Raw genomic sequence first — 26346 nt, 5'->3', positions numbered from 1 at the left:
GACGACTTTTCAAAACCTGGCACTTTCTCCGGGTTTTGAAAAGCCTCCTCTAAATCATGTCGGACAGGAGGAAATCTGCTCACACATGGATGCCACATGATGACATCACATGCATGCACGCATGTGCTTGATGTCATCGTGTGGCATCCGTGCATGCGTGGATTTCCTCCTGCCCAGCGAGAGCAGGCTGTGGGAGGTGGGGATGGGTGGAACTGGGCGGGCCTGGGGGGCAGATCTACATTACATTAGTGACTTATATTCCGCCTGTACCTTGCAGTTCTAAGCGGATTACAGTATAAGGTAACTGGACATTTCCAGGAAGTTACAATTTAGGGGATGCTTACAGTTCTAAGCGGGTTATAGTATAAGATAGCTGGGCTTTTCCAGGAAGTTACAATTTGGGGGACGCTTACACAGTAGAAGGTTTAATAGAAGAGGCAAAGGGGAGAGGATGGGGAAGGGAGGAGAGTTAAGGAATACTAGTAGGGAAGAAGAGTTTAGGGTTGGTTACTTCTTAGGGTCGGTGGGGAGGTTGTATAGTTTTTTTTGAATAGTAGGGTTTTGATTTCTTTTCGGAATGATTTAAAGTCACTTGTAGTTGACAAGTCTAGTGGTCTGGATTTTACTATAGTAAAATCTGGCAACCCTAGCCTAAACCAAATGGATAACTTGTGTCTAGTGGCCGAGTATTGCTGTCAGATGGATAATTTCTGATGCTAACTCTGTCCTTCCCCTATCCCAGATCCTTACTACATAGATATTATCTAATTATTTAGCAATTTGAGGAAGATAGTTGTCATGGTGTGGTAATAGTCAGACTTTTACTGCAGGGGTCACTAACTGGCAGTAGCTCAGTATCACAGATTACCGACTCCTGCAGTACAATAGATATTTTTTCTGCTTCTAGAGGGAGTGAAAAATCAGTATCTTCCCTCATTTTTCCCTCAGGGTTCATCATTATCTGCCATGTTATTTAACCTTTTTATAGGTGGGATTCTTGCAGGTGAAGTATCGGTTATATGCCAATGATCTGCAGTTCTGACACAAAATATCAGATCATTCCTGGGTATTTTGTGTGGCAGATCCTCAACTGTGGAATACCCTTCCAGATTCCATTTGTCACATTGGTTGGGTAATATTTAGAAAGTGTGTGAAGGCATTTTAATATCAAGAAGCTATTTATAATACGTGATGAGTTTTTGTTTTGCTGTATTATATTAGTTGTTTATGTGTTTGTTAGGAAATGGGTATGTTTTTATGTAACTCACACAGATATTAGGATGTGTGGGATATAAAACTTCCATTCCAATGCTCTTAGACTGCTACTTTAAGTGGCATTGAGGAGCTGTCACCTCCCCTTCCCTTTCCCCTTCTCCCAAAATGATAGCCCCCACCCTGAGTCCTCCATTAAATACTTTGACCCCTTCTCAAGTACAAACAAAGCATCCCCACCCTCACTTAGGCACCCTGGACCTACCTGTTTAATTCTTGTGTCTAGCAGGTTCAGCCACAGTCTTGGTGCAAGGGCTTGTCACGCTATGCATCTGAGAACCTGCAAGCTATGCCATCGGTAGTTCCACTTCTAGCAGGGTCTCCCAAGGCAAACAGGTTTCAGCAGAGATGCCAGACTAACGATGTACCACCCATCTAGGCAGCATTAGATGAATAGTGTTGGAGGTGAAGGATCGCATTTGATGCGATAATGGCAACATCAAATTCATACTGTGCAGAAGAAAGGCCCGGCAATCTATTTCTTTTTTCTGATAAGAAAACTTGATGATAAGATGATGAGACATAAAGAATCAATGTATAGTCTTAGAAGATGATCCCCTAGGTTAGAAGGCACTTGATCGTCACCCAGAGTATGCACAGTTTTTTGTGAAGCTGATGGACCAAAGCTGCTAAGATGCCTTGATTCTGATGTTGCTGGACAGAAAAGAGATCAGAAATTGTAAAGCTATTCTCAACCTAGGAACATGGAACGTAAGAAGCAGGTAAAGCTGGAAATTGTTAAAGATTAAATGGAAAACCCCAAATTGATTTGATAGGAATCAGTTAACTCAAATGGACAGGACAGGGCCATTTTCAATCAAACGATCATTGGATCTGCTACTCTGGTTATGAAACACACAGGAAAAATGGTCTGGCATTCATCCTCAACAATAAGCTTTCAAAGACGGTACTAAAGTGATAGGGTCATGTTAATCTGTTTACAGGAAAAGCTGATCAGTGTCACTTTGATCCAAGTACATGCTCCATCAACAGATGCAGAAGATGAGAATGCAGAATTGTTCTACGAACAACTTCAAAATGAAATTGATCAAACATTGAAACAAGATCTACTGATCATTATGGGGGACTTTGATATGAAAATAGGAAGTATTCTTGAAGATGCAGTGGTTGGAAAGCATCCAATGATAATCACTTTTATGTGTGGCCTGGATGTGTTGTTTAAAGAAAAGGATCTTCCAAATATGTATAAGATGCCTCAGCCCCACCACTCCACCGCAGAAAAGAATTTTTATCTTGCGGGAAGCATAGTGTGGTGCTTCATCATTGGCTGTCTATACTTATCATGTTAATATTATCTACTGTGTTCAATTTACTTTGAAATCTTCTGGTGTTTTTCTACAATGTTTCACTTATAGTTATATTAGTAATAAATAGTTCAAGCAGTACTTATCTCAGCCAAACCAAGGGAGCCAGACCCGACATGTTTTGCACGGCAATCGTGCTTTTTCAAGGGCCTCCCGAGGTTGCCGCCGTCATCCGACTCCAGAATTTTAGTAAGCAAAAGATTTGGCTGAGATAAGTACTGCTTGAACTATTTATTACTAATATAACTATAAGTGAAACATTGTAGAAAAACACCAGAAGATTTCAAAGTAAATTGAACACAGTAGATAATATTAACATGATAAGTATAGACAGCCAATGATGAAGCACCACACTATGCTTCCCGCGAGATAAAAATTCTTTTCTGCGGTGGAGTGGTGGGGCTGAGGCGTCTTATACATATTTGGAAGATCCTTTTCTTTAAACAACACATCCAGGCCACACATAAAAGTGATTATCATTGGGTATTTCAGAGGCTGGATTAATACAAATAAATATTAGTGGCCATCACAATAGGTGGTTGGAAAGCATGGCATAAGAGAAAAAAAAATTAAGTTGGTGATAACAGTACAGTTTTGCAGAAACAAATCAACTGTCAATCATGAATATGCGTTTCCAACAACATAAACATTTCCAGTACACATGAACCTCTCCAAATGGCATGTATTGAAATCAAATTGGCTACATCTGCATAGGACAGAGATGGAAATCTGCAGTTTTGACTGCAAGGACTAAACCAGGAGCTGATTGTGGAAGCAACCACGAGCTCTAGACTTACAAGGTCAAACCAAAGCTTTGCAAGAAGAAAATCATTAGAGACCTCCCAAAATACAACACTGAAAATATTCCATTGGATTACTGGATTAAATTAGACAACAAATTTGCCTGGCTTGACACATGATGAATTATGGAATGACATCAAAACCATAATTAGTGATGAAGTTATAAAAACACTCCAGAAGAGAAAGAAAGCAAAGAAACTGCCTTGGGTCTCAGAAGAAACCAGAAAAGTAGCAGAAGAAAGACGACAAACAAAATATCTGGAGACAGAGAAAAAGAACCACGTGTTTCAACATCAAGTTCTGTACAAGCCTTGATAGCAAAGACTGTTTGCAAAGGGGTTCGCTAAGGGTATAGGTGAGTCCTTTTGGTTCATTGTCCTTCAGAGAAACCCCAAATTGCATCTGTAGCAGGTTTTAATAGTGCCTGGGAAAGAACTGTAATGGTAAAAGAGTAGGTAGAGCTTTGGTCCTCAGAAGAGTGCTCCACAATCCACTGAATAAGGCTAGCGAAGCTGGGTTGAAATTAAAAACAAGGTATGCATTTGTCAGCAGATAGTAAATGTACTGTATAATTTAGGGAGGTTCTTATCAAGGTGCATTACAACAATAATGTAATAGTGTTTATGTACCCCTTAAAATGTATTAAAGGGCACTAATGCACATTATATTACTGTAATGCATGCTAGTTTAAGCTACCACCGTTTTTATAGTGATGAGATGCAAATGCATGCAGAACTACAGCTCATTACTATACAAATTCAGTTACGTAGCTTGTGGTGAACACTGCAAGCTGCATTATTTCTGGAAAAACACTGCCAGCAAAAATCTGGTGGTACTTTTCTAAGTTGGTAGTATCAGAGTGCAAGCCCATGGTCCAATGCTCTAGGGATGCTTCTTGCAGGGGCTGGTGCTCAGAAATGAGGAGCTGATCCATCCTCCTTCTCCTTAATGGCATCTTCCCACCCTAAACTTTCCTCCTAGTACTTTCCCTTCTCCCACTGTGAAGACCCATTCTTAAATACAGGTGAAGTACCATCCCACTGCAAATACTGTTAATACTAATAAATGTGTTTATGTTCTAATTAGCTAATTAATTTACATGCAAATCTGCAAGCCACACCCAAACTTACAGACCCAACTTTGACCGACCTGTACAGAATCTGGTGGAATGTGTCTAATTTATCAATTTATCAACATCTGCTTTCTGGATAAAATGAGAGAGAAAGACAAGAAAAACCTAGAGCCTCAACATAGTTATTTTCAGTTTGATAGGTGGATATATAGTATATTAAGAAGAATTGCACCTGTTTTGTAATAATTCTTTAATCATAGTCTCTCTGCATTCTCAATCTTGTTTAGTTTCTGTTTACATGAAGTACTTTATTCACTCATTCTCATGTCAATTTCTTGTATCATTTTGACGGTGAAATGATTCTTCAATTAGTGGAGAAGGATATAAATATTAATTTCTAAGTAATGTCCCTTTATGAATCATTTTAAAATACATATCTGCTCACAAACTCTTCTCGTTCCTATGCTTTTTAGATATGTCACACCATGTGATGTACGAAATTGCTTCTTTCCTCCAGGCAGAATTTGTCATAAGTATTTCACAACCCATTTGTGACACAATATCTTTTAATTTTCTTCAACAGATTTAGTAGCATTCTTATAACTCCAACAACTTGCAATTCAATTTTGTGCAACCTTCATCCCTATTTTATAAAAAAAAAATTGGGTTTATTTTTGTCACCTTTTTTTTTCCACTTTCCTGTGTTTAAGCCCATTTTCAGTGCAGCTATCAAAAAGGGCTTTTTCACATTTCTTGAATATATCATTGTGTGCTGTTAGCATTAGCTTGCAGCCAATGAAAAATAAATTAACACTTACTCTTCTCCCCATTAATTCAGGCCTATGAACACACTAGACACATTGCTGTTACAAAAAGGAAATATTTAAATGGCAAAGAGTAAGAAGCCATTATGGGCTAGATTCACTAACGTGCCTCTCCGTGCTCGATCCGTGACCAATCCGCAGCAGGCCGACCAATTCACGAAGGGAGAATATTCAAGTGGGGGAGATCGGAGGCACGACCCCCATCCGACGACATGGATCGCTGTGTAGCGATCCTGATGCAAGTGCAGACCATCTACTTTGCCTGTAGATCAGGGCTACCCAAGTCTGGTCCTCGAGATCTACTGGCAGGCCAGGTTTTCAGAATATCCACAATGAACATGCATAAGAGAGATTTGCATACCAAGAAGGCAGTGCAGGCAAATATCTCTCAGGCATGTTCATTGTGGATATCCTGAAAACCTGGCCAGCCAGTAGATCTCAAGGACCGGACTTGGGCAGCCCTGCTGTAGATGGTCTGCGCATGCATTTACTGTCCCGCCTGTTCATCCGAACCCTCAGGAGTCAACAATTTCTCTCCATCACTACTTTGCAAGCACGAAAATGTTTCTCCTGGGGTTAGCAACACTCAAGTTCACTCAGCCCCGGTGCGTCCCCACAGCTAAGCAGGCATAATTGACTCTCCTGCTCTCTGCCGCCCTTCCCTACAATGCAGCCCTGCTTTAAACTCGCAGGTTAAAACCATGGGATCACACTGCGGGGAAGGACGGCAGAGAGCAGGAGAGAGCAGGGTGGCCAGAGCAGGAGATCGGGGGACAGAGCAGGGCGGCCAGAGCAGGAGATCAGGGCTCGGGGCAGAGAGCAGGTCCTCACCAGTCGCTTGTTTTTTGATCGGCCAGCCAGTCAGTGTGCCAGAAGAAAGTTTAGTGAATCACATCCTTCCTGCTTTGCATGCCTTTTCCCCTCATTTCTATGCACGAATCAGGATTGGATCAGTACACAGGTTAGTGAATCGGGTCGGAGGGAAATCGGGTCACAAAGGGGTTGCAAACCAATTGGTACACAATTGGTTTGCTTAGTGAATCTAGCCCTATAAGGCTGTGTACAAAGGCACAAATAATATAAACCTTTGCTACTAAGAACATGCATAAGGGTGAGCACATGAAAGAATCCACCCCAGAGCATCCCTACATCAATTGAAATGAAATAGGCAATCTCCCCCAAATTCTGTATATGTTTCAAGTTTATTTAAATCTTGATATACCGTACATCATATATATATATATATATATATATATATATATATATATATATATAAAATTAAAAATAATTGGAGTATTGAGACAAGGTCAAATGAGGGAAGGTATAGAAAGCCCATAAGGAAAATAGGGAAAAATACATCATCATAATAAAGTAAACAAAGGTAAATTATGTGGGGCAAATGGGCTCAGAAAAAATAAATTAATTCTCATCTAAGCCTAACTGAAAAAAAAATTGAAAATAATTTTTAATAAAAGCCTCTTATTAAATATCATAAGCATTTTTAAAAGTTTTGAGGCCAGATTTGTATCTGGCTAAAGAGGTTTCATGACGAAAATAGGCAGGAAGAGCATTCTATAAAGTAGGAGCAATTACAGAGAATATGGAATTACGAGTAGTGTCTATAAGTGATATGGCGCACTGAAGGAACAATGAGAAAATTTTGTTGTCCCAGAACAAAGTGCTTGTGAAGGGTTATATGGAAAAAGTAATCTATCTATGAATGCTGGAGAATGTTCTTGCCTAGATTTGAATGCAAGAAAAATAATTTTATATGTTAATCGATGTGAGATCGGCAGCCAATGCACAGCAGATGTATGTGCAAAATGTAATTAATTGGTAATGAGTGTTAATTGGCAATTAACACTTCATAATTGATGCTAATTGGGGCTAATTAAAACTTACATGCGCAACTTTAAGTGGTCCAGAGAAAAGCTATAAAAATGGTATGGGGCTTGCGCCAAAAAAATGTCCAAGAGATTAGAAGACCTGCATATGTACCTCGTATACTCTAGAGGAGAGGAAGGACAGTGGAGATATGACACAGATATTTAAATACTTGAAAGAGATTAATATAGAAACAAATCTTTTCCCAAGAAAGGAAAATGGTAAAACTAGAGGGCTTGAACTAGAGGTTGTGGGGGTGGCAGATTTAGGAGTAATGTTGAGAAATTCTTTTTCACGGAGAGGGTGGTGGATGCCTGGAATGCCCTCCCACGGAAGGTGGTGGAGAATGAAAACAGTGTCAGAATTCAAAAACGCATGAGATAAACACAGATGATCTCTAATTAGAAAAAGAATGGCATAAAACAAACTAAGACTGGTACTGGGCAATCCTGCATGGTCTGTGTCCTATATATCTGATGGTTTGTTTTAGGATAAGCTGGGGAAGGCTTTGATAGAAGCTCCAGCGAAAGGATGGTTAGGATAGGCTGAAGTAAGCTTCGATGGCAACTCTAGCAGTGGGAACCTAAAGACAATACCAGGTGGGCTTCTATGGTCTATTGCCTAAAACTATTAAAGAAAAGACAATTTAACCATGAATGTATAATGAGTACTGGGCAGACTGGAAGTTTTCGATCTATTCTAGACCTCCAAAGGGCTAAACAAATTTTTGCTGAAGAAGTGTTGAATAGTCTCTTTAGAAACCCTTTTACCCCTAATAGAAAAAAGTGATTGGCTTTGCTCTCTAGATCTTAAAGAAATCTACACTTGCATGTCTATCCTAGCTGCTAACCGAACTATCTATACTTCTACATAGGATATAGTGGTCTATGAGGAAGTCGACAAGACTATGAGGGACTTCACCTTGAGAAAACAATAATGCGAAACATGTTGGTGAAATAGTGTCCCTGACTTAGACCACAGAGAAAGCTAAGTACTAGCTAATACTTATAATAATGAATGATACCTTCTGAATGTGAAAGAAATATTTATATTTAAAGACAAAAAACAAACAAAATAATAATAATATTTATTTAAAAAATATTTATTAACTTTTGATCCAATGATGATGCAACACATAAAGCTTTTGTGTAATGAACATTTATTGAACACAAAGTGGTGTTTCTGAGGATCCCTGAAACTTCTGAAGGGCGTTATATTTTAAGGAATATTACAAGAGACTATCCCTTAATTATTGACTATATGGAATAACTCCCATTACTACTTATTATAAGAGTGCTAGCTATACGATACTTCTACATAGACCTTCAGCATTTTCGGTACAAGGTCTTGCCCTTTAGACTAGCTTCTGCTCCTCATGTCTTAAATTGGCACTTTGCAAAATAAAATAACACCATTTACAGCTACAGTGACAAAATAACGTGCAGCGTTTAGGGAGTTGCTTGAGCTGAGAACTTTTACCGTAGTACCCCCTCGTAGTTGCCTCCTTAAAATGTTAAGGCAAAACCAAGTTATTTTACTGTATGCTTGTTAGTTTAAGGCAATGCAGGCTATATAATAATGCGATGTAAAGCATTGGAATTCCTTAGCATTACAATTGAGACTTCTACATAATGTGGAGACATTTTTAAAAAAAGAATTAAATACAATGTTAATGGAGTCATTTTCAGGTAGTCTGATAGTGATGATGGAGTAAAATTATATAATTGTCTTAATTATGTATGGTTTTAATGTAAGATGTTATTCTTGATTATGTATATATTAATTGTAAACTGCCAAAGATTTTTAGACCATGCGGACTATAAATAGTTTAAAAAAAAATAAGAGCATATCCCCAGTCAGTCATGTCCCCTGTGGCATTGAGTTCAGAATGGCACTGTTGACCACTAGTGGTAAGTCCATGGTACATCTCTAGGATATAAGCTGCCTCCTTAAGCCCACCCAGTTTAAAATTGTTTTCTTATTGCCCAGCTATCTTAATTGCATCGACAATATTCTGACTAATGCTGCATCCCCTTTTAAAGCTACAGCCTCAGCACCCTGGGGTTGTGGATTCAAACGCACGCTGCTCCTTTTGACCCTGGGCAAGTCACTTAATCCCCCCTTTGCCCCAGGTGCATTAGATAGATTGTGAGCCCACAGGGACAGACAGGGAAAAAGGCTTGAGTACCTGAATAAATGCATGTAAACTGTTCTGAGCTCTCCTGGGAGAAAGGTATAGAAAAATGAATAAATAAATAAAAATAAATATTTCATTATTACAAAGGAAATGGAATCTACATTCTTGAGTAGTTACAAATTATAGTTCTGTCACTAGGAGATCAGGAAAAAGCAGTAAAGATAACTTGATCTGAATTGTAGTTTTATTGCTACAGGCTAGTAAACTACTTCCTAAGATGCTTATGGTTTGTTAGACTTACATTATTTCAGCATTCTTAATATGTTTTCCTAAAGATAATAGTAACACTACACTATAATTATAATTAGTTTTTATTCCATTTGATTCAGCTTTGACTGCAATTAATAAATTGAAAATTTTACAGTTGTATTCATATCCATTCAACAAAGGCAAAGGATCCAGATTTGCACTGATTCATTATAAAAAGCAACACTAAACTAATGATATGGGTCTTAAATTACAGGCAGTCCGCGGGTTAAGAACAGGTTCCATTTTTTAAACCGTTCTTAAGTTGAATTTGTATGTAACTTGGATCCTGGTATTCTTCCCACCTTCTTGAGGCCCTTCTTACATCCCTTTCCATTCATCCCACTGTTCCTTCTCTACCACCACATCCAACATTACTCCCTCTCATCTCTCTCTTCCCCATTCATCTCTCCCTCACTCCTCTCCTACCACCATGTTCAATAATTCTTTTTCCCTCACTATGCCCAACAATTCTCCTCTTTCTTCATCTCCCCATGTGCAACATCTTTCTCTTTCAGACACCCAATTCACTCTTTCTATTCTCTCCCCCACCTTAGCATCTCTTTCCCTCACTCCCTCCATTCTATGATTCATGCTACCCCCCCCCCATTCAATGTCCCAAGTTCATGCCCTTCCCTCCTTCTACTGTCCAAAGTTTGTGTTCCCTCCCTCCCGAGTCCCAACATGCCCCTCTCTCTTCCTCCCTCCATTCTGTGCCCCAAGTATGTGCATCCCTCCAGCAGGTGTTTACCTTCTGGATAGCTCCCTCCTCCTTCCAGCCACAGTTGTTTCTCTGCACAAAGCTGCCAGCAGAAGCTCCTATGGGCGTCCTGCGGCTGAGCCAGAAGGCTTCCAGCTCAGCCATGGGACGCACATAGGAGCCACTGCCTGTGGCTTTGTGCAGAGAAATTACTGTGGCTAGGAGGAGGGAGCCGGTCAGAAGGTAGACAACTGCCAGCAGTAGGCACGTACTTGGGGCACAAATAAGTACCTTCTCAAAATCTGTTCTATAATTAGCTTCCTCCTTACTCTCTAAAATAAGTGCCCTTTCCACTTTCAATAAACATATGTTTAAAAACAAAGAAAGAAACATGTAAGGGATTTTTCTCCCTTATAGGTAGCAGTATTTTTATTGAAGAGCACTTCACTTGATGTGTTTTTTAGGTACTAGTATTTTCTAACTTTTACTTTGCTTGTGTACTCTAGAATATTTCCACGTGTTCTTCTTTCAATCATTTGTCTTGCATTCCTTGTTTATCATGAAATCTTTCTTGCATTGACTAGCATGATAGTCTGAAGTCAGACTGGATCTGTCCTCCAGGTAAGTATGATAGGGTCTTTGGCTCTTCCTTCTTTTCTTCTATCTTCTTCCGTACCTACTATTCTAGCTCAATTAACGCCATAAGAAATTATATCTTCCTATTATGTCTGTATACTTTTTGTATGCCCTTTTTTTTTTTTTACTATTTGTTTCCTAATAATACCCTATTAAATAAATAATAATCAGTTCCCCCCCCCCCAACTATACCGCTCCAGAATATGTTTTGTTAATTCTCACTCGGGTTCTCAAAATATCTATTAAAAAAAAGAGCAAAAATTGATTTAATTTTCCTTTTAATGAAGCTACATGAAAGTTCTGGTTTTCCTTGTTAATCTGTATCAATTTTTTTTAAAAATTCTGCTGGTAAGTGAAATCTGTCACTTCTTCCATAGAATTTTAATTGTGTGGCAGTATAATAACTCATTAGTAGAAACAGCTATTTTCCCTACTGAAAATTTTTTTTAACATACCATTAGAGTCAAAGTAAAATTAATTTCTTAATTCACAGTTTCTTTGTATTACTGCTCTGTCAAGAATTAACTTGATTTTTTTCTTTTAAACATGTTTTTCTAGAGTTATCTTTCATTTTAAAAATGGCTTCTCATAATTATATATCCTTTATATTGTTTTCTTTTAGTTGAATCACTGAATTTAATTAATTTCTATAGCAATCATTCATCAACTTCATTCACTCAAGGGCTCAAGCAAAAAAAAAAAAAAAAAATGCAGTTCTTTCTTCATCCAACATTCACTCCCATTATCTCTTACCAGTTCTTTTCCATTATATGCACTGGCCTGGAAACCTGGAGAACTGGGTTTGTTTCCCACTGCCATTGCAACTCTGGGCAAGTCACTTAATCCTCCATTGCTCCAACTATAAAAGTACCTGTATATAATATGTAAACCACTTTATAGCCACAGGTCCCATCCCCCTTTATATTTTCTCACTTTGAACTCAATTAGTTTGAGTTTTGCTCACTTTTACCCTCTCACACAACTCCCTCCCAATTGTCATTTTCTGCCCATAATAGAAATTTACTGTAGAATCTTCCGCTGTTTGCCAAGCAGCCATGAGGCAGGCTCAAGGTAGCACAAGGAAAACTCATAAACCCGATGATGACGGCTTACAAAATCCGCAGATTTGATGGACTTCCCCCGACACAGCCAGGTGATCTGGCGAAACAAGGATCCTTGTTGGGATTGTGAACTCTTTTTGCTGGAGCAGTGAAACTTCTGGAGCTACTTGAATGTTTGAAGATTTAAAGACTTGAAGATTTTGTGAACAATTGGGGGCTATGAACTGAGCGTTTTGATTCTCCCGCTAAAGTTGAGTGTTCATCTAGCTTTACTGTGCACAGACAGTGGTTTGGACCTTTTTGAGATATGGAGCAAGTTCTCTGTGGAGTTTTGTGAGGTTTTATTTTTGTTGCCATTGATAAGATTGAAGGCAGCTACAAGTTTCTGTATTTATGCTGCTACTTAAGTTTGAGGGTTTTTTTCTCCTCATGTTTGTGACTGATAGATACTCTGTAGGTTCCTTCCACTGCCTGGCTTGGTAATTGAAATACAGCTGTGATGATAACAGCTTGCCATTTCATGCCGTCTTCAAAGCATTACTGCTTCCTTATATAAAATCCCCTTAAACTGCTCCCATTAGAAATAAACTGTTCAATATTCAGAGCAGGGGGCTTCTGCCTGGTTAAATCATTAGTGACCCTTTAACTGCTAATATTAATCTTCCATTGCCCTAGGCACAAATCATCTGTATAAAATATATAAACAATTTTATCATAACCACACAAAGGCAGTATATCAAATCCCATTCCCTTTCCTTTATCTGATATTCAGCTGCACTTAATAATAATAATAATAATAATAACTTTATTTTTGTATACCGCAAATACCATGGAAGTTCAATGCGGTTAACAATAGAAGAGACTGTACATTTACAGCGAAGTTACATATATGGCAGTGAAAGGCATGAACTAAAGAAGAGACTGTACATTTACAGCGATGATACATATTATAACGGGGTTACATTTATAGCGAAGTTGAATATACGGCCAAGAAAAGGCATATACTATGGAGGCCTGAAGGGCCATTAGGTCAAAACAGAGATTGGGTAAGAGAGGCAATAAGTGGCTTGATAAGGAGGGCGAAGTCAGGGGAAAGGAGGCGTATCGAGGTCGGGAGGGTGCAGGGAAGGAGGGCAGGCAGAGTTAGCGGAATTTGTCGAAGAGGTAGGTTTTTAGTGACTTCCTGAACAGGTGATAGGGCGGAGAGTTGGAGATGAGGTCGGTTAGGCAATTGTTCCATTTGCCCGCTTGGAATGCTAGGGTTCTGTCAATGAATCTTTTGTAGAGGCAGCCTTTTAGGGAGGGAAAGGTGAATAAGTGGGCGTTCCGTGTGCGAGAGGGGCCTGCTATTTCAAGGTGCTCAGACAGGTAAATTGGGGAAGAGCCAGTTAGAGTTTTGAAACATAGGCAGGCGAACTTAAAGATGATCCTTGCCTCTACTGGAAGCCAGTGGAGTTTGGTGTAGTAGGGGCTAACATGGTCGTATTTTTTGAGATCGTAAATGAGGCGGACGGCTGCATTTTGGACTATTCTTAGACGTTTGATGGTATTTTTATAGGTTCCAAGGTAAATAACCAGACAGTGCCACTGAATATTACCACAGACCACACCTGCACTGTCTGGTTAGTGCTGGGGCAGTTACTGGGCAGAGCTTTGATGCAATCTACAAGGGGCCAAGACTTGACCCGTTAGCAGGCATATTCAGATCACAACTGGTTAAGTTAGCAGCTAAAGTTAGGATAGCAAAAATGCTGCCCTATCTTTTACTACCAAGTTAACTGGGCACTTATGTTGTGGGATCAGTTCTACATGTGCCCCATCTTCCTCCCCCAGGATTCTAATCTCCCTTCCTCCAATCCCTTTCATGCTAAAGGGGCAACTGAGTCCCCCACCCCTTCCACCTGTATATCACTGCAGGCTGAATATTAACTGGAAAATTCATTTCTCAGCTTTCCCCATATCTTTCCAGGGTCTCTGGATTTGTTCCTCTTTCTCTTCTCTGTCTCAGCACTTTTCACAAGCCAGAATATAGTTCCCCTGCACAGTTCTGTTCTCATATACCTTCCAATTCCAGCACACATGTTCCCATGCACGTCTGGGTGGAGTTGAGCTAGGCCCAAAGTACCCAAATGAGTTTCCAGAGCTCCAGACCCACATCCCAAAACCAGGGCAGGATTAATTCATCGAGGCCCCTAGTACACTGGGCCCCCTGCCCAGCCCCACCCCACCCCACCATGCGCCCAGGCGGAAACAGGAAGCTGCATCAGAGGGAAGCTTTGGGCAAGCAGCACCTCTTGCACAATTACAGTTCCCGTTGCCTTTCTTACCCACGTTATTTGCTTGTCTTACTTTCCGTCGATGGGGGGGCCCGCATTGCCAATCGATGCTGGAGGGGCCCATTGCCATTTGGAAAAAACAATGTTGATACCCTTCTTCATCGGGCCCCCCTGACCATTTCAGGCCCTAGGCACGTGCCTACTTGGCCTATTGGTTAATCCTGCCCTGCCCAAAACAGCCGCTGATTTCTCAAATCAGCCCTTGCTGTTTTTTGACCCAGCTCTCTCTATCTATACTGTATGTTCCTGTGTGAAAAATACTTCCAGGTTTGTGGCTAGGAAGCAGAGGCCCTATGCAAGCTTTCTTTCCAACTCGGACCAGTAAAGAACATGTAGTCTGCCTCTTTAGACCCAAACCTGGCTCTTTCACTCATTGCTCTGGCAGAAGCAGCCCAAAAAGCACCTATTGTATATACTTCTTCCACCTGGAACACCTGCGTCTCTATATCTTCAATGCCATTGGGGGGGGGGAGGGGGAGACAATGAGGAAACTACATGCTGCAATTGATCTTCACCTCTAGCCAGACAGCACTCTCCAGCTCATTGGGGTTCTGCGTAAATTAATATTTTTTTGCTATGTCACACCTTCTAGCGATGGCAACCCTGGTGTTCACCTTTGTAAAAAAAGAAAAATGAAACATTTATGTGCTATCCTTTCTTTGTGATGACATTTTTTTCTATCTTTTTCTATACTGAAGTATTGGAAACCACTTTGCTATGTGCTATTTACTTTGAAAGGCCATTTATTAAAATCTAATAAACCATAAACCATATTAGACAGAGGTAACAAAAAAAAATTCACAGGTAGTTACAAATGAATGATCATGGTGCCAGAATTCCAGCACTGTATCAAATTGCATGAAGAAAAAAAGGAGAAAAATGCTGTCGATTCCTCTTCTCCCGAAATAAAGAAAAGACAGATATGATCCTTTTGGGTTTTACTTACTGCATATCCTTCTTCAAGGTCAGAAAACAATGTTCCAGGAGGCAGGAAAAAGTATTTGATAAAAGTTTTTTTTTTTGCCTATGCACAAAAGCATTTTGACTTTTTCTGTTAAGATAGGCAAGATATTATTTATAACATTTTGTTATTTATCATTGGTGACTGTTATGGGCTTTTAAGTCTGAGAATAATCCCTGCAGAGTCTTAAAGTCAGTCAATGTCAGTAAAAAGAAAAAAGTAAAACTCGGCAGCATCCTTAAGAATTATGCTCCATTGTCAGTAAATATTTTAAGATGTGGTTAGTAATGCTTCTATCTCATTCCTTGCCAAAGATTTCTGCGGAGAAGGCATCACTAATTTGCTCTGGATTTCAGGCTCTCTACTTAAAGTACATTTTTAAAGCTTTCGTGTGTGTGGGGGGGGGTTCTCTCATCATTGTACAGCAGAAAGCAATCTTTTTATGGCAATTCTGTTTTTTAAAAATTTTATACTTGCTATTTTGCTGTGTGTTCTACAATGTTCTTATTCTCTTGCAGCAAGTCCAAGACTTTTAAGTATCCTGAAGTTCAGCATTCATATTCCCAGTCAGCAAGAGAAAGTGAGCTATTGTCGTCCTTGCCAGAGGCAGAAATGATAAGGCCTGGATCAGCAAATTTATAATTTAATAAACAAAGGGATACCAGCAGCCTGGATCTGTCTGCAGGGACGAAAGTTGGTATTTCCTGCTAAACAGGGCTAAAAGGGATACAACCAGACACTGTATTAAAAGTTGGAAACTGCAAGCTCTGCATAAGAACACATAAGCTGCAATTTAAAAGTTTAGCTTAGTTTAGTCAGAGTTTACATCAAAACTAAAAACGAGTTATGCATAGGAAAATGTAATACTTTCTGAGCATCAGAGATGTTACTGCCGTGACTGGTGCTAAAACCACGCTACATTTTTGTACAGAAGGGAGGGGGGGGGTTTGTTTGTGATTACATATTCCATACTGGGCAAAGGTGTTTTCGGTGTTCTGTGTGTATGAAAGACATGGTTCTCTGTTAGCATTGACTGTGCAGGATCAATCTGTGCTAGTCTGGCTTGTTTAGTTTTGCAATGGGTGAATTGATGTTCTACTGCTCAATGCAGTATGTAAGATGCTGCCTTTTCCTAGGCATGCTGTTGTTGTGGATTGTTACTATAAATCATGTTTTTCTTATAGATGAGGGGGTGTCAAAAAAATGATGGGCCCCGGGTGTCACACATGCCAGGTACGCCACTGACTTTCACTTAACCAGTTCATGACCCAGGCCTTCACTTTGGGGCCCATCCTGAGGACACTCAGTTTATTTATTAGATGTCTGTGTGGAACACTGTCAAAGGCTTTGCTAAAATCTAACTACACCATATCTAGCGCACTCCCTTTATCCAATTCTCTGGTCACCCATTCAAAGAAATTGATCAGATTTGTCCGATAAGACCTACCTCTAGTGAATCCATTTTGTATCCAGTCCTGTAATCCACCGGCTTCCAGAAATGTCACCATCAGCAGGATGGATGCCCACTCTCTCCTGCTGCCAGCCTGTGATCCCCTGACAGACACACACCTGCGAAGCACCATTGGCAGAAGGGATGCCCACTCCCTCCTAATGCTACCCCCAAATCCCAGACACCCCTCAGAAAGGAGCCCGGCAGGAGGGATGCCCACTCCCTCTTGCCACCCCACAGAACCCCTGCCACTCCCCAACTCTCTTGCCCTCCACTCCCCAAGGTCTTACAGTACCTTTCTCTATCTCCCCCCAGGTCTAGAGCACCTCTCTTCCCTCCCCCATGTTCAACAGCACCTATCCACACTCCTCCTTATGTTCAGCAGCACCTATCCCCCACTCTCCCCATATCCAGCAACAGCTATCCACACTTCCCCCCAGGTCCAGCAGCACCTCTTCCCTCTCTCCACATGTTCAATAGTACTTCTCCCCCTCCCCAGCACCACCTATCCCCACTCTCCCTATATCCAGGAGCGCCTATCCACACTCTCCACCTCCCAAGTCCAGCAGCACCTCTTTCACTCTCTACCCCTCCTTGTTCAACAGCACCTATCCCCACTCCCCAGTCCCCGACTAGCAGCAACTCATGTTGCTTTTACTTCACTGCTCAGCTGCCATTTAAAGTAGCAATGCCTTCAGGCAGCCTCGGGGCCTTTGCTAGACATCACTACTTTAACTGGTAGCTGACCTGGGAAGTAACAGCAGCTTTGAGTTGCTAGTCCAGGGGTGGGGGGGAGGGAAGTCAGTGATTGTGGCAGCAGCAGGTAAGGAGGAAGGGAGAGATGTGACTGTGGGGCAGTGACAGTGGAATTGGGTGGTAAACAGCAGAGCTTGCCTATTCACCGTTACCGTGGTATTACCGCAGCACTATCATAAAACAGTCTACTGGTACAGCGGTAATACTGGGGGCTTCCCCAGAATGGTCCCCATTGCCACGGTAATGTTTACCATGTCACTCTCTAATATAATTATTATAAAAAGTGTATACTGGATAAGAATCTTAACCTTGCAGACTCATGAGTGGATAAATGAAAAAGCCTCAGCCCCACCACTCCACCGCTGTAATATCTTGTTACTGCAGTGGAGTGGTGAGGCTGAGGCTTTTTCATTTATTCACTCATGAGTCTTCAAGGTTAAGATTCTTATCCAGTATACACTTTTTATAATAGTTCTGGACTTATACTGGAATAAGGACTACTGAAACTAGTGCCATAGTTCTAGTGGACTCTCTAATATAAGATACTTTTCACCTGGAATCTAAATCAGACTCTGCCCAGAGCTCCTCATGATTGCTCTGTATGCTCTCTCCAAAGATATTCAGGCACGTTCAACCCTTGACTTCTGAAGCTCTCTCTAGAAGACAACTCAGAAGAAATAAAAGCAAATACATTTTCTGGTCTCCTTCACTATATTGAATTTAAAAAAAAAAAAAATTTCTAGGCACTTGTCAGCTAGGGGGGATTCATAAAACAATAACTTTGTCTCTGACATCACACTGTGTTGGTCAAGACACATATCACTACTAAGGGACAAAGGATTTTTAGACAACTTTGGGTCACAATTCAGTTAATATGACACTTTTCTGCTTCAAGACATAGGAAAAGTCTCCAGCCTCTATTTGGCATTCTGATGCCAACAGATGATGCATTCTAATTAGAACGTTTGCTAAGATTTTGATAGTGCCATCAAACAGTGCATTTGCCATATAATTACTCTGTCAAAACATTCATAAGCCCCGGTTAGATATCAGCAATTATGTTTAGGACTAGAAAGTACCACAGCTGCTTATCTTGGTGCATGTAAGTTGGTAATTATAAATAAAACCATGAAACATTTAAGTGCTTTTTTGAAGTGGAGTTGTAAACTCTAATTTCTTAACTATAAGCTCTTTCAGGTAAAGACTTTCATAGCTATCTTTTATTTTTTTTTTATTGACTTTGAGAAAAATCTTATAACATTTGAAAATAGCTCTATTTTTAAAGAATAAATGTTTTGCATTACAATGTGCCACTCGAGTATAAAGAGGCAATTTAGTTCTAAAGCTTAGGAAGGTCTGCTCTGACATTATTTGTGTCTCATCTCATCAACTTAAAATAAAGCAAAATACATATGTATTTTATTTTAGTGAAATTTGCATATTAAAGGTTACAAACTGACAGTAAAAGAATGATTATCTTAAACAGCAGTATCCAAATTTGACCTAAGGCATCCCAGCCAGTTAATACAGTTTAACGTGCTTCTTTCACTGTATACAAACATCCCTCCTACATATCCATTGCAAATATCTCAATTGACTAGTAATTGTGAATATAGATTAGACAGTGATGCGGGGATAAAGATTCAATCCTGTTCCTTCTCCACAAATAAAGAATTTTTCCTGTTCTCACCCCGTCCCTTCAGTGAAGTGTACTTTGTAACCTGCAGCCTTAATTTTCTTCCCCGCATCTCCCTGCCCTACTTTCTTTGTCTTGACAAGACTTCCTGTCCATTTGACAATTTTCTCTCCTCCTATTTCTTTCAGCTTTCTTCAATTTATTTTCTGTCTCTGTCCAGATGTAATTTTTTCTTACTAACCAATCCTCAATATCCCTCTGCCTACAGCTTGCCACCTATTTTACTTCCTCCTATTTTCACTAACTGTACCCTCTTTCTCCTCTCTTTTTCCTCTTGCATCCAACATCTGCCCCCTCTTTCTTCCCCGCTTCCATCCAGCATCTGCCCCTTTTCCCCTCCTTGCTTCCATCCAGTGTCTACCCCACTCCTCGCTGCTTCCATACAGCATTTCTCCTCCCCGCTTCTATCTATCATCTGCCCCTCTCTCATCCCAACTTATATTCAACATGTGCTTTCTCTTTCCTTTCACCGCCATCCAGCATGTGCCCCTCTGCCCTTCCCACTTCCATTCATTGTCTGCCCCTTTCCTTCCCGTTTTCTTTCAGCATTTGCTCTCTTTCTCCTTTCCATTTCTATCCTTCATATGCCCCTCTCTCCTCCCCACTACCATTCAGCAGGTGCCTTCTTTTTCCTTCTCATATCAATCCAGCATTTGTCCCTCTTTCCTCCCCACTTCTTCCCCAAAGCAGCAGTGGAAAGCAAAAGAGAAACCAGAGAACCGCATTGTACTCACACACGGCTGACAGCTCTGCCCCGGTACAAGAAGCAACATCGAGGAATTGGGGCCGGCAACTGTGGGTAAGTACAACACAGTCCTCTGGTTTCTCTTTTGTCTTGGGAAAGCAGCAGTGGCAGCAACGACCCAGGTCCCATTCCTATGGCACTACCATTCCCACTGCATTCCTGGGGTATTTTCTGCAGCTCTCCCAATTACTGCATTAACCGCAGTATTACCATTGTAGTGGTTCCCGCGTCACTCTCTAATTTAGATCACTAATCTGCAAAAAGAAACAATATGGAAAGCAGCAGTACAAGTGTTCCAATATTAATCTACTTATGATAGAATCCATCCAGTAGAGTTTCAAGACTAGCATTTGTTCTGGGCAAAATAGTTAAATGGGATTCTATAAAAGAAAATTACTAACAATATAGATAAACACAGCTTGACAGGGAAACCAGTTGATGATAGTGTATTTGGTTTGTCAGAAGGCACCTGACAAACAGGACCATAGCAAGCTATGTGTGGGCAATGTGGCTACACAGGATACAAGGGAGGTTGGAGCTCCAAAATTGTTTCCTACCCATCCTTCCCTTCGGTATCTGCTTGGCTGTGATGCAGTGGGTGGGATAGGAGCTCTAGGAAGTTATGTCGCACAGGGCACGTTTACAGCTTGGGACGGGCCTGCTGACAAAGTCTATCATGAGACACTCCTCATAAAATTGAAAAAAAGTCAATGGATAGGCGGCAGTGTGCTATTGGGGTGTGATGGAGTAAGCGAGGGTTGAGGGTGGGCCTGTGAACACACAACCGAACAATAGGGTTGCCAGATTTTCCAATCGTAAAATCCGGACCCCCCCCCTAGACCCGCCCCCAGGCCCACCCAGTTCCACCCATCCCCGCCCTGTAACACCCTAATCCCGTCCCCCACCCACGCTAGCCATGCCCTCCACTGCCTGCTCTTGTCGGGCAGGAAGTGCGTGCATGCACAGATGCCAAGCGATGATATCACGTGCACGTGCGCGTAACATCATTGCTTGGCATCCTCGCAAATGTGGACTTCCTCCCTGCCCAAAGTGATTTGAGGAGGATTTTCAAAACCCAGACAAAGTGCTGGGTTTTGTAAAGCCATCCAGACCCCCCCAGACATGTCCTCAAAAGGAGAACATGTCCAGGGAAATCCGGACGTCTGGTAACCCTACTGAACACGGAAATAAAGGTAACGAAAAGCTCTTTTATTAACTCAAAAAAATGAAGCATGTTACATCACAGGTTCAGGATTGAAAGTTTAAAGTTTCTATAGATTCAATGAAGTCTGAGGTTGGGCCTATGTTAGTCTCTCTCTCTCTCATACTCTAGCATTGATCTGGTTCCTGCCAGACCATAGTCTCTCTCCAGTATTAAATCAAGAATTGGTTTACCTCAGCCAAGTGGTGGTGGTTACCTATAGTTGGTAAAGACACACACTGGAGATCCACTTCTTCCTTCCCTGCCTTTCATACTTCCTGGCAACTACTTTCTTGGTTCCAACTTTTCCGTGTCACTTCCCTTTCAGAGGTGAAATGAAACTTAAGGTGATTTTGACACTGTGAGGGAGTATCCAGCAGGGGGAAGTGGTAACATCCTATAGAATCCCTCACATACCCTTCCCCTCAACTCAGTCATGCCTAGTTGTGCGCCTGCCATATCAGGGTCCACCTCCCAAGAAAACAAAATCAGCATTTGCATGCTCTTGGCCTGCCCAATGTTGTACCTCAAAACTGAAGGACTAAAGGCTAAGGAACCATCTCATCATGTGTGCATTTGATTCCTTGTGGTGAGCCATCCACTTAAGGGGTTCGTGGTTTGTGACTAGCAGAAAGTATCTATACCATGAAGGGTTGGTTGAAGTTCAGGCTGACCAGTACCAGCTCTGAGCAGATGTCCTTCTTCAAAGTTTGGAATGCAGTATTCAGTTCCACCAGCCACTGAACCTTTTCTGAGGCTTTCGTATGCAGAATGTGATTCCTCCTTTTCAGCCCTGGGATAAATCGCCAGTAATATCCAACAAGCCCTAGGAAGGTTACTGGTACCTGGGTGATCACTTCTACTTTCTAGATCTGGGGTATCACTAGTCCTTTCCCGACCCAAATACCCCAGATATTGAACATCTTGTCCCCTCAGGATTCACTTCATAGGACTGGACATAAATCCAGTGCTCTTCAATGCTTCTACCTGAATAAGATGGTCTTCCAATCTTTACTATATATAACAATATTATTTAAATAGGCAGCTGCATAGTCACCAGCTGTCTTAAGAGGGCCATCAACAAGGCATTTAAAGGTAGCTGGAGGTCCATGAAAGCCAAAGAGTAACACACTGATCTGGAACAGACCTTGGGGTGTTAAAAATGCTGTCTTCTCCTTTGCTGCTGGAGTGAGGGGTACCTGCCAATATCCCTTGGTCAGGTCTAGGGTCAAGATGAACTGAGCTCCTCACAACCTCTCAATGAGCTCAACTTTTGGTATTGGAAACATAGAAACATAGAAATAGATGGCAGATAAGGGCCACGGCCCATCTAGTCTGCCTACCCTAATGACCCTCCCCTACCTGGACATGCCTCTAATTTGGTAATGGTGCTTACCTTCTGGAAACAAATACAAAATTGGATTCTTCCATCTGGATTTGGCACCAATACGTTGGATGAACAGTTACTGGCTGACTCTTCAATAACACCTAGCTATAGCATCTCAGATACTTCTTTCACTATGGCCTGCTGCCGGGCTTTCAAGATCTAATAGGGGCATTGCCAGACTACCACTCTCAGGTCAGTGATGATATCATGAGTTGCAAGGTAAGTCTGACCTGGCATTCCTGAAAACACATCTTGGTTTTTGCATACCAAGTTCTAGGTTAGTCTTCTGAGGAAGAAATCTGGTTATCAATTGGGACTTGCAAGGACCCAGACTCTGTTGGGAGCTCTGGACCAAATTACTGCAGTCATTAGAACCATTTCTTTAACAGACTGATGTGGAAAATCTTTGCCTTATCCCTCTTGGCAGGTTGAGCCACCTTGTAATTAACAGGTCCTGTCTTTTTCCACCATTTTATAAGATCCTTGTCATTGCTTTCAGAGGATGACTAAGACTTTGTCCACTGGCTAGAAAATTCCCTGCACTGCCTTCTAGTTGTCACTCTCTAGCCAGAACTTAGCTTCCTCCCTAACTTTCTTCAACCTTTTCTGAATAGCGAGTATGTGTTCTGCCAAATTCTTCCCCAGGCTGGGTTCTTCCTCCCAGGCTTCTTGAACCACATCCAGGATTTCTATAGGCCTCCAGCCATATAACAACTCACATAGAAAGAATCCTGTTGAAATTTGAGGCACTTCATGGACAACAAATAGCACTTATGAGAGGATACTATCTCATCTGGTCACAAATTTCTTCAGTATCTGTTTAAAAGTCTTGTTAAAGCATTCTACCAGACCATATGTGGATGATAAATGGATGTCTGTAAAGTCTTTATTTTTGAGCAGAGCACACATTTGCTTCATGACACTAGATATAAAAGTGGTGGCTTTCCACAGGGCATTAGCTAAGTTGGTAATTTTCATATTCCAAAGGGCAATTGCTTCTGGGTAGCAAGTAGCATAATCCAAAATAACCAGGATATACTTGTTGTTCCAGTAGCCCTACAAAATCTATGGTCGCTTTCTCAAAGTATTGAGAATAAGCATAGGCATAAGAAGGTCAGATGAAACCCTTGCAAGAATACTCAGTTGGCAAGTTGAGCAGGACTAATAAGAGCTCTACTTGCTTGAACATGTCCATCCAGAAAAACTGGGCTAACATCCTTTCTGATGTTTTTTCTCTCTCCAGAGTTCTAACAGATGCTGCTCTAAGGACCTGTGCCTTTTAAAAATCTCCATTGGGTCCCCCCCCCCCGTCCACTCAGGCAGAGAGTATAAAGAGTCTGGGATGTCCTGTCCTTCCTCCTATGAACTAAGATCCTCAACTGCAGAACTGCTTGTCCAAATCTACTGTCTCTTCAGGAGCTTTGTTCCAAACAATAGTGAGAAGTAAAGGTATGAATTGAGGATCAAGTGGCTGCTTTGCAAATATCTTCCATGGATACAGAGCGGAAATGAAGCAGCCATAGCTTGGACATTGTGTCCTAATACAGGCAGCGATTGGCTGGACTAGAACCTTCTCTAATGTCAGCTGTAAGAAAGTCGGCAAGCTGTGTATCTCATCCAGGGTCAGAGTGGAAATCTGCAGCGCCGCCGGAGACATCAGCTCCAGAGCCTCCTGCGCTGCTGACGGCATCCCCAACTTCATCCCAGGGCGGGGAGGAACTCCAGGTCCCAACGGGCTGAGCGACAACTCGCCCTCCAAGACCGAGGTCTGCCCCCCCTCGGTCTACGGAACTGGGATGGCATAGGAAGTAATTGCCGTCTGCCGCAACGGCGAAGTGGCAGAAGAGGCTGGAAGAACGCCCCTCTGTCTATCCCTGCACTTAGGCAATGAAAGAGGTAGGAAAATACTAACAAAAAGAAAATTGCCAGTAGCGTACAGGAGCCACTTGCAGACGCGACTCACTCTGTCGCCATCTTGGATCCTCTTTCTACTGATTGCATATTTTAAAGTCATCTGCCTTGACCTCTTTGAAAAAAACCCCGAATATAAAATGACAACATTTTCTGAGCATACAGTGTGCTTTGTGGGGGTTTTTTAATTTTGTGGTTACCATTACGTATTGATAAGATTATATTGTGTGTATATGAAAAATGGATGGAAGAAATTACATTGCAATTAGTACTATTATTATGGGGGTGTGGTCAGGGGCGGAACTTGGACGGGGATACTCGGTTGGTATTTGTTAGGTTTGGGGGTTTAGTTTAGTTTAGTTTAGTTTAGTTCAGAAACACTGCTTTAGGCTGCCTAATACCACTAACTAGCTACTTTATACATTTTATCCAGTTTAGTGCCAATATTCAGCATATAACTGGATAAATTTAGCGGTCAAATAGGACTGCATAGATAGTTGTCCAAATTTTTACAGCATAACTTTATAGTAGTTAAAAAAAATCCTTTGGGTAATCAATGCCAGTTGCTGGAAATGGCCCAGCAGTGAATATCTGGGTTTAATGTTGGTGGTGGAGCGTAAAAGCGCTGCCTGCTGTTGACTGAATATCAGGCCTGTAGTCTCTGAATCTAAACTGGGTGAGATGTACAGAGAGAGAGAGAGAGCTAGATAGTGACGCTTGGGCTGAGCTGGAGTGATACACCTTCGACCCCTGCCACAAGGAATAGATGTTTGTGACCTGTGACCTGTAACCTGCCAGTGGCTCCCATGCCCACAAGTGTGTTCCGGCTCAGTTCTCTTAGCTATGTGCAAAAATAAAGTTTACCACACAAAGTTTTCAAAAAAACATTTCTCAGTTTAATTCAAGTGCTTTCATTAAACTCAATTCATGTCAGATAGCCAAATATCCAGTAATTCCCAAAAATAACTCTTGTGCAGCAAAGTTCTCAACAGTTCAGATTAGAACACATTTTCCATGCACTGGCAATATTATAATCTTTTCTCCCCCCAAAAAAACAATCTGTGTGTTGTTTTTCTGCACACAGTTCCACAGCAGCAGCCCCACTACTGGCTTGCACTACTCTCCAGGAGAGCAAAATAAAGCAGAAACAAAATAGATAAATTTATTCCCACTCTGCAAAGCTTCAATACTTTAGTCTTTTCCGAAACAGTCCTGAGATAAGCAGTTCTGACCACAGAAAAAAAAAACCCCAAACAAAACTTTTCCTTTTTCCCTAGAACCCACCTGAGTTCCAGTTTTAAAGTCCAGTTCCTGGGGTTTAGCCACTTCTCTGGCCCAAACAATTCCAAGCAAAAATACAAACAAGGCAAAACAGGCTCTCTTTTCCTCCTGTTCCCAGGTGCTAGTAAAGCACACACACAAAAATAACTTTTATATTAGGAAGCTTCCCACCTGCCGTGCTGTGACTACAGCTCCATGCTGCCCTCCCCCTCTGGTTCCCAGGGTGAGCTACTTCCCACTGCATGGTGGCCTCTTGGCAAGTTTCCTCTGCAGGAATCTCTGATTCTGGGCTGACGTCCTCCATTTCTCAATTGGCCTTCAAGGGGGTTCGGGTTCGGGTTCTTCCCGCTCCCCCTCCCGCTGCTTCCCCAGCTTTTCCTTTCTCTCTGCTCCCCCCTCTACCTGGCAAGCTATCAGAGATAAAGGGCCTTGCATTACTGTGCCCCACCCCTTCTGCTAATTCAGGCAGAATCTTAAAGGAACCATCCACCTTTTACCATGAGTTCTAAATACTGCCTCTTAAAGGGAGAGGAATAAACCTATGGAATTCTGGGAGTTGTAGTTTTCTGCGCTGGGACATTTCCAGGCATAATCTCCGCTTAAA

The 26346-nt window shown here is 41.5% G+C and overlaps 1 long non-coding RNA gene across 1 annotated transcript in view; it reads right to left on the bottom strand.

Moving 5' to 3' along the window:
• The window catches only part of LOC117356708, a 59222-nt gene extending 33107 nt beyond the window's left edge, over nucleotides 1-26115 (bottom strand). Inside the window, exon 1 of the long non-coding RNA XR_004538701.1 lies at nucleotides 25914-26115. This is a non-coding gene — a long non-coding RNA (uncharacterized LOC117356708). The remainder of the gene's footprint in view (nucleotides 1-25913) is intronic.
• Nucleotides 26116-26346: the final 231 nt, after the last annotated feature.

The sequence above is a fragment of the Geotrypetes seraphini genome, chromosome 3 (genome assembly GCF_902459505.1).
Source record: "Geotrypetes seraphini chromosome 3, aGeoSer1.1, whole genome shotgun sequence".
Lineage (NCBI taxonomy): Eukaryota > Metazoa > Chordata > Amphibia > Gymnophiona > Dermophiidae > Geotrypetes > Geotrypetes seraphini.
The sequence above is the reverse complement of the archived record's forward strand: the minus strand, read 5'-3'. Positions and strand labels throughout refer to the sequence as shown.